Genomic DNA, 9,199 nt, shown 5'->3' with positions numbered 1-9,199 from the left:
CGGGTTCGTGCCCCGGTCCGGGAGGATCCCACATGCTGCGGAACGGTTGGGCCCATGAGCCATGGCCGCTGAGCCTGCGTGTCCGGAGCCTGTGCTCGGCAACGTGAGAGGCCACAACAGTGAGAGGCCCGCGTACCGCTAATAAAAAAAAAAAACACCCACGAGATATTACCTCACATCTGTTAGGATGACTACTACAAAAAAAAATAATAAGTAAAAAAGGGAATTCCCTGGTGGTCGAGTGGTTAGGACTCGGCACTTTCACTGCCAGGGTCCAGGTTCAATCCCTGGTTGGGGAACTAAGATCCTGCAAGCCATGTGGTGCAGGAAAAAGAAAAAAAGAAAGGTAAGTGTTGGTGAGGATGTGGAGAAATTGGAACCCTTGTGCACTGTTGGTGGGAATGTAAACTGCTGCAGCCACTAAGGAAAACATTAGGGAGGTCCTCGAAAAATTAAAAATAGAGTGACCATATGATCCAGCAATCCCACTTCTGGGTATATACCTAAAAGAACTGAGATATATACACAGGATAACAGCAAACTAGAAGCATCAAAAATCTGATAAAGACTTAAAATAATTTGGCATTTTAAAATATTTTACTGAAATTTTTATCTTGAGGAAATCACAACTCAGACTTCCTTACACTTATTTTACAGTTAGTACTGTTTTTTGCATGAAATTAGATATAAGACTATCCTGTCTTCAAATGGACTTGGGGGCTCAGTCCAGCTCTACCCTCCTCGGTGTCATTACCACCCAGATACTCTCTAATGAGATTCTAAAGGAAGATACAAAGTCAATGAAATAGTAGATAAAAAGACTTTTTCTATTTTTTTCCTAAGAAGTTGTTTGGTGCATTTTTTCGTTTAGAGTCATTACCTTCACTCAATTTTGGTATTTCAGTAATCAAAAGGAAAGCCCTGGAAACTGGCCTCTCTTTATTACCAGAAAGAGAAATGTGTATTGTGAATCTTTAGTAATGAGACTTAACAAAACCCAGTAAGTTTTGTATACAAAACTGGATCATCACTGGGTCCTTCCCAAGGGTAACTTGGTATGCTATCCGTGAGACCATATCAAGATACATTTGAAGTTCCTCTTTTAATTTTCTAGTGGTTTCACTCATTCTGAAAGTAAATACATTTTAAAATAATCAGACCATTCGGAAACAAACCTCAAGAGTAAGCACGACATTAACCCTCTGGGATAAACATCAAAGTATGCTTACGATGTACTAAGAGTAATTTTCTTGTGTGGCCCATGTTTTGGCTCAAAAGACAATTTTTAAACAGAAGTTAATATAGATAATAATAATGATGATGAAAGAAAGAGAGAAGGGGAGGAAGAGAGGGAGGGAGCCAGTGGTTTGTCACCACCACCAACAACACTGAGGAAAGTATATTGCCTCCAAATATTAATTATTCTGGACATGTAAATACTAGCATGTTTACTTTTTATAAACTACTACTAATACTGTATAATCAAATTCTCTTCTGTTTTCCGGACTTAAGTACCAATGAGGTTCCACCGAATTAACACACATGCAAGGAGAGGGGAATCTGGTCCTTAGCAATTGAAGGTTTTTTTATCTATAAACCCAAATGACCTAGCATCCACCTACAAAGATTTATTTCTAGCCTTGAACCACAGACTTAATCATGATTCACAGTTTACTAAGAAATAAGGATACAATATCTTCTCATCTAATTAATGCTTACTTTCAGGACATTTTTATCAAAATATTATTTTTACTTGCAAAACAAAGACATAAACACAAAAAGAACGACCAATTTCTGTATCATTAGTCAAGTGATAGCAGGTGCTACTGCTTAGTATCTCAAATAATTAAAGCAATAAGTATAATAACGGAAGAAGCAGCAAAGAGTAAAAACTTTACTCTCACCATTTTCTGTGAATCCCTTAAACAACTTAAGCAGTTGGGCTATGTATCCTGTGGCTTAGGGATTTAAAATAATATTAAATGACCTAGAAATGTATTTAAATGGTAAATTAGTGTGTCCTCCAGCAAAAGGCACACTGTGTAATCGCTACAAGTAAAATAAATATAAAGTAAAATGTGACATTAGAAAATAAAACACTAAGGAAAAATGAATTCTAATAACAAGTAATTTATTCTTCAACCCCAAGTGACTCCATTTAAAGCAGTTTATGGCCTAGAGAATTCAATCCATATAAGGTAAAAATTAAACTCTGCGACGTGAGTGAAGCATTTTTAAATATAGACGGTAGCCATGCCAAAGCACAGGTCAGGAAGGATTTATGAATAGTCCCTGCTTCTGAACACAAGCCTACATAACAGTAAGGCAAAAATTTAACTTTTGAAATGTACGTATTTGAATTTTGTTATCTTCTCCTCTTTCAACCCCTACTCAAGATAGAGAGATCTGACGGGCAGCATTAGCTGAGATGAATCGCTCACTACTAAGCACCGTCTTCCCAGACGTCTGTGTGGGCAGCTGCCAACATCACCCTTTCTGAGCACTTCTGAAGAGGATGTGTCCTGAGAATCTACTTGGTATTCAGAACAGATCAGCCTTTGAAGAACTTTATGTACTCACCGAAGGACATTTTTCATCTGCAATCCAAAGGACCTCAACTTTCTGACAGAATTTTATCTTTTCAGTCTACTGTGGACTGCTGTAATTACAAGTGCACAGGGCAGTAGAAGAAGTCGTGTTTTGCTTGCTTCCGCTATATTTCTTTACTTCCATTTCAACTTTCTGCCTGACTAGGCATTTCTGTTTCATTTGGCTGACACTCTCTCTCATTGTTTCTCTCTCTCACAGTTTCTCTCTCTCCCTCCCTCTTTCTCTCCTTTGAGTCCCTCATCTCCTCCCATCTCTTTCTCTCTCTTCTCCTTTGTTGCCACAGAGTTTTTACACTTTGATTAATATCACTTACCTAAAAATCACCTTGCTGATAGCAAAGGGGCAAGACTATTACAGAAGTAGAGATGAATAAGGAACCTTCTATTTTCTCTCCCGGTTAAAAGAGCAACAGGACACCAACTTCCTATCAACAAGCACCGCAATTTCTTTACTTGGAAAAGAAAAATTAAGCACAATTACCTGTTCAGCTTTTAGTGGATATGTGGGTGCCTCCGAGAGTACCAAGGTCAAGCACTCACAAGCTCTAATCAGCTGCAATATTAAACAGTCTTGCTGTGAGATGTGTTTTTCCTCCCAAGCCTCAACCAATATTGCAATTTATTTGTAAATAAAATGACCTTGCTTTCAGACAGTCTTGTTCTTCACTGAGGGAGAGAATTAATCTGCCCTGAGCATCGGTGTGCATTGTAGCCATAAGAACAGGGGAGAAGCCAGGAGCCACAATCACAACTCAGAAACTGAGATGCATCTCATATCTTGTACAGGGAAGGAGGAAGAGATAAAGACAAGCATGTCAAATAGGCTCATTAGTGACAGCAAAGCATGCAGCGTCCCTGACTAGGGCTGCACATGTGTACAATTCAAGTCTCTTAATGAGAATTTAATGTACTTTCTAATTTTGTCACATATTTGGTCACAGTTTATTCCCCTTAAAGAATATCTAGCATTATCATTTTCACGATATAAACTACAAAAAGAATACAAAGGATATGCTCTATGTTGAGCAGAAGGGCACAAGTCACAAACGGGGGGCATCTTACAAACAAAAGGCCAACCTGCCATGGTTGGGTAACAGCTGCCTGCTTACATTGTTCACAATCTTTATACAGGTATAAGAAAAATGAACCTTTTCCAGTCCAGGAAATTCTGTGTTTCTTTCCAAGCCATGATGGTGACCAACAGGCCCACGAAGATAACAGAGATGTAATTATATAAGTTATCTCACATACGTGTTTACTCAATATGACCATATTGATGACACTGGCTGGACTCAAGTCAGCAGGAGAAACAAGTAGTCAAGTAAACCTTAAGCTCCTCCCTTTTATTCATATTCCTCTGCTTTTGAGGCATCATTCTTTTCTGCGACACAAAACTTCTCAAATTCCAGCCCCAGATCTCCCCCACACCCTCATGGAAGTAAAATTAACAATCAGATTACTGAGGTCCTAACTTTACTACATTTTTCTTCATCTGAAGATGGTTTTATTAATTATATTACTATTACCATAAGGTAGGGTTTCTTTTGACAAGTAGCTAGTAAACTGTAGTGGGTCACGCTTTAGGCAAACACTTTTTTTTTTTTTTTTAAATCTTACATCTGGGTTCTTCTTTGCCTTCATTCTTTGCTCAATGGAATGGAAATCATACTACTCTTCTCCCTGATTTCTCTTGCCTAATTTTCTCTATATCTTTTCACTTTCCATCTTTCTCTCCATAAGGTCTCACTCTAGCTCCTCAAGTCCTGGCTGACCTGCAGAGTTTTGTGACCTGCACAGTTTCTCTTCAATTTAATAACCTAATTCTTTGATGAGTTTTCTTCTCTCTATAAAACAGATGTTCCTCTCTGACCAGTATTTTGCAATTAAAATTCAGCAAAGTATTCCACAACCAAAACATTGTATAATTATAGTATTATTACCTTGATAAAACTAAAATATTTTTTTAAATATTTTAGGGTATTTAAGGATATCCTAAAGGATCTGCCTTGCAAAGGAAGAGAGTAGATTAGGACAGATAGATTGAGGAAAAGATATTTGGTGAGGCCCTTTGTCCCCATTCCTCTAAAAATATGACCAGTGCCACACTCACCATCCCAGGAGCTATCTGACAAATTCTTTTGCACTAGAAATTTCAGCAACTCCCGCCCCTCTACCCCAGGAACAATTGCTAATCAGCTGAGATTCCCTTCACAATCTACAATTCACCTTTAACAGCAAAAATTCTTCATCAACAACAACAAAAAAAAGAGAGAATAGTGTTATGCTTATGAATAAATAATTGCCTTTTGTAGAAAAGTGACTTCTATATACTAAGCAGAATAATGAGACCAAAAACTACAGTGGTTAAGATCAGAGACTTAAGTGTAAGAAGACTTTGGATTTAATTACACCTCTAATATTTACTCAGCAGAAAACCTTAGGCACATTCCTTAATCTGTCTTGGTGTTGCCATCTGTAAAGTGTGGATGATAATCTACCTCACAGGACTGTTTTGAAGGTAAATAACAAATAAAGCAGCTGGCACATCATCTTATATCATCTACTTAATTGTGCAAACAATTCTATTTTTAAAGACAGATATGTAAAAAAAATCTGAAAAAAATAACATTAATGTAATAATTAGTTGAGAGTCAAAGAAAAATTCTCTAATGGACCTGAATTCCTGTCAGCGTTTGTTATGGCTAGTGTCATGCTAATTTCTGGGACTCCACAAGAAACTTAAAGCAGCACCTCGACTCTTTCAGGGACCATGGCCACTGTAGTACATGTGCACTGAAGCCCTGAATAGGGCACAATAAATTAATTAATTAGTACTCGCCAAGGTCAGAAGCAGTAAGGGAAGCATTTTTTCAATTAAGTAAACTCTTCTGCAGATTCCAAAAGAAAGGAATCTATCCTATTGGTACACCTAGATCTTCAGAATTGTAATATGACCAATCAAAATAAGGTCACAGCAAAGACACTTTTCATGCTATAAAGTAAATCCAAGTTATCTAAATTCATTTTTCTTCATCTCACCACTTTTTCTCTTGTTTGTGTGGCTTGAAACCTCTTACCTGCCATTAATAAATCCTGACAAAATATATTTAGAAAAGGAAGTGTCCAGCCCCCCACCATCATGTCTGCACATACCATGCCTAATCCCCGCTCTAGATGAGAGACACTGGCATTAACTCTTCTTAGAACTGGTGTTAAAAGCAAGGCCTTTCTTTCACTCATCTATTTGTTTAACCAGCGGCTCTTTTTCCTTTTGTCCTCCTGGAAATAAAATCATGAAAGACTAAAATGTAATCATGCCCTAAAGGTCCTTAGTTTTCTGAATATTGCCTTGCTTAAAGATTTGTTATTGATAAAACGATCATTTCTAGACAAATAATGAGAATGTAAACTATAAAACTTAGCCGCTTTTTTTCTAAATCACCAGAGGTACCCTTTCCCAGGACCCAAAATACATTACAGATTTCCTCCTCAGCCAACCTATTTACATGAGTATTAGTACAAGTCATTGTACCTGACCATTTGAAAATATTAGGGATCATTCTCAGAAGCTAGTGAAAATATTACTACCAAGAAGATAGATGGTTTTATGTAGTTGATTCTGAATGCAAAGATATTAATAAGAACAGTATGATAAGCAACAAAATTGGAACTGGCCCTCCTATGATAATGTCAATGGTTTCCATAGTAACATTATTTTAACTTGATTTTGATAACTTCCTGTCTGACAAACTGACACACTTTCATGGTGTATAAGTACTTCCCAACAAAATCTTCTCTTTATATTGTTTATAGTTTGTACCACATTAAATTTGGCTCCCTGACTACCTTTTGTATTGATACTAGAGATTGTTCATATCTTAATTTTTGTAAAATACCAGGCTTATCTTATACATTGAATTAATATTCTAAAAATACCTCATAACTTTTTGTGACTGAAACAGATTTTATGCCTCAGAAGGGCAAAGTAGATTTTTTTTTTTTTTTTTTTTTTTCCTTGCGTTATGCGGGCCTCTCACTGTTGTGGCCTCTCCGATTTGCGGAGCACAGGCTCCGGACGCGCAGGCTCAGCGGCCATGGCTCACGGACCCAGCCGCTCCGCGGCATGTGGGATCTTCCCGAAACGGGGCACGAACCCGCGTCTCCTGCATCGGCAGGCGGACTCTCAAGCACTGCGCCACCAGGGAAGCCCAGAAGGGCAAAGTAGATTTTTAATCCAGTGTTTAGAAAATGAAATCGAAGACCTTCAACAGTTTGAAATGTAAAATATTTATACAGATGTTGCAATAGTTATTAAACTAATTATATTAAGTGAAAATATCAAAGGTATCCACTGCCTTTGCCTGACACACAGGATTTTTCATTTAATCCTTTCAGATGAAACAAGTAATGTATGCAGAAGTGCTCAATAAATACTGTGCTTAAAATTTTTTTTGTTAAATATATTATAATAAAATGTAATAATATAACAGCAACCTAAATCTTGTTTGTCTGCAGCTCACCAAGGTCATCTACTGGCTACCAATGGAAGACACCAGAGAATAGAAAAAATGTTAACAGAAAGTGACAGGGTAAACCAATGAAGCTCCCCACCTCCACATCTTTGGTAGTTATCAACCTTATTACCGAAGGAAATAAAAGGAAAAGCTTTATTCTTTGTCCTCATCTATGCCATGAATAAACCAACCAACTAACTGAATCTAATATAATTCTAGTACATTCTTCTCATAAAAAAGGATTCTATTATTAGAGTAAATTACCTTACCTTATACAGAATGAGAAATTTAATACCTAAGAATATTCTCCTGACTGAACTCTGGCAACTTGTGCAAAATTCTTTTGATTCATAATGTATTTTGAGCCAATATAAATTTACTATCTCAACACTAGCTAATATCCATCTCCATAGTAAAATATCTTCTTTCAACTGAATCCTAGGAAGTAAAAGCCAATTAAAGGTATGACTCCCATGTTCTTATGCAACAATGTTTGGAATATAAGACAACCAATGGTTGTCTTATGATAGATAAGAGTCATAGGGAAGGGAGAAGTAAGCAAAAAGACAGCATCAGAGCCTTTAACATGAGCAACTAGACTTAAATCCATCCTTCCAGGATGATGAGCTAATGAGAAGGATGACTCCTACTTCTTTGGCCCTCTTGGGATATGGAGAATGGAGATCATAGTTTTACAAAAGTCATCAGAATTAGGTTTCCCTTAATATACATACGTCCTGAGGGGGACCAAACATCTTCAGATGACTTTTTCATAATGAGGCTAAGATCGGGAATTAAAGATCGAGTCATTGAGAACATTTATAACTTTTCCACTTGGTCCATGTGTCCACTGAGGCCTATCTTTCATTTTTAAATGTCCAGCGTTAAAAAGTGTTAAATTCAGTAGAAACATAAGGATAGGCTAAGGATTTATTAAGTAGGTTACAAATATTAAATATATTACCCAGATTTAATACTGAAAATAAGATTTTAAAAATAACACTTTTAAAGAAAATATTTGTCACAAGCAAAAAGGGTTAATATCCTCAATAAACAAGCACCTTATAATTTATTTAAAAAAATGAAAAGAAAAACAATAGAAGTATAGATGAAAATATATGTGAACAAGCAACTTATATAGAAGGAAGTACAAATGGCTTAAAACATGAAAATACAGTCCAAAATGTTTCAACTATTAGGTAAAATGATAAACAGTATTTATCAGCTTATAGAGAAAAAGGCACTTTCATACAACTATTTGTGGGAGGGTAAATAGGTGTAATTTTTCCAGTAAGAACATTTGGTGAAATCTAGTAAAATATACATAGTTTGCCATTTTTTTCTAACCAATTTCTGTAATAATCTAAGCAATTACTGAATAATTGTTCCTCTTTTCACTATTGCTTTCTCTTTCAGTATTTATCATAAGCTAAAATGTCACATGTGATGAGGCCTTATCTATACACTGTCTTTATACATACCTATTAACCCCCAACCTCACTGAATATATCCTATGGCTGTACTATAGGAAGATTTCTGAGATACATGTAGAATGATCACTGAATCATTACTATTACAGGTAAACACTGGTAACAGCGTATCCTCTAATGAAGGAAATTTTAAATTATGCTATATCTACTACCATGCCACCAGTAAAAAGAAAGGTATACATATGTATCTGCTGATATGAAAAGACTGCCAATGTGTAAAATTAGTAAACCCATTTGTAATCTATCTCTAAATTTTACTTACTGCTCAAAAACTGCATTTTCAATTATGATTTATTTTTGTTTTAATAATCATCATCCATTGTATAACCTATGGACATTTAATGCAAAATAGTACAGAATCACATGGAACCGATAACAAAAAATATATGTATAATAATAAATGTACATGTGCTGCTTACCCTGATTACTTAAAATGCCTTTTCCTATTTAAAATGTTGAGTGTGTAGACTTTTTACTTAGAGTTATACCTAAAAAAGAGACCAGTGTATTAGATATACAGACTATATTAACCTGCACTTAGAATTTGCTGAAATGTATTTTATACATATGATTTTTGATAAGGTCT

General features: G+C 36.0%; 1 non-coding gene across 1 annotated transcript; it reads left to right on the top strand.

Moving 5' to 3' along the window:
• Positions 1-227: 227 nt before the first annotated feature.
• Positions 228-299, top strand: TRNAE-UUC (transfer RNA glutamic acid (anticodon UUC)). The gene has a single exon. It is a non-coding gene; the product is annotated as a tRNA-Glu (tRNA).
• The last annotated feature ends 8,900 nt before the right edge of the window (positions 300-9,199 follow it).

Source organism: Lipotes vexillifer, unplaced genomic scaffold (genome assembly GCF_000442215.2).
Source record: "Lipotes vexillifer unplaced genomic scaffold, Lipotes_vexillifer_v1.1 scaffold510, whole genome shotgun sequence".
Taxonomy (NCBI): domain Eukaryota; kingdom Metazoa; phylum Chordata; class Mammalia; order Artiodactyla; family Lipotidae; genus Lipotes; species Lipotes vexillifer.
Note: the sequence above shows the minus strand (reverse complement) of the source record. Positions and strands in the feature narration are given on the sequence as shown.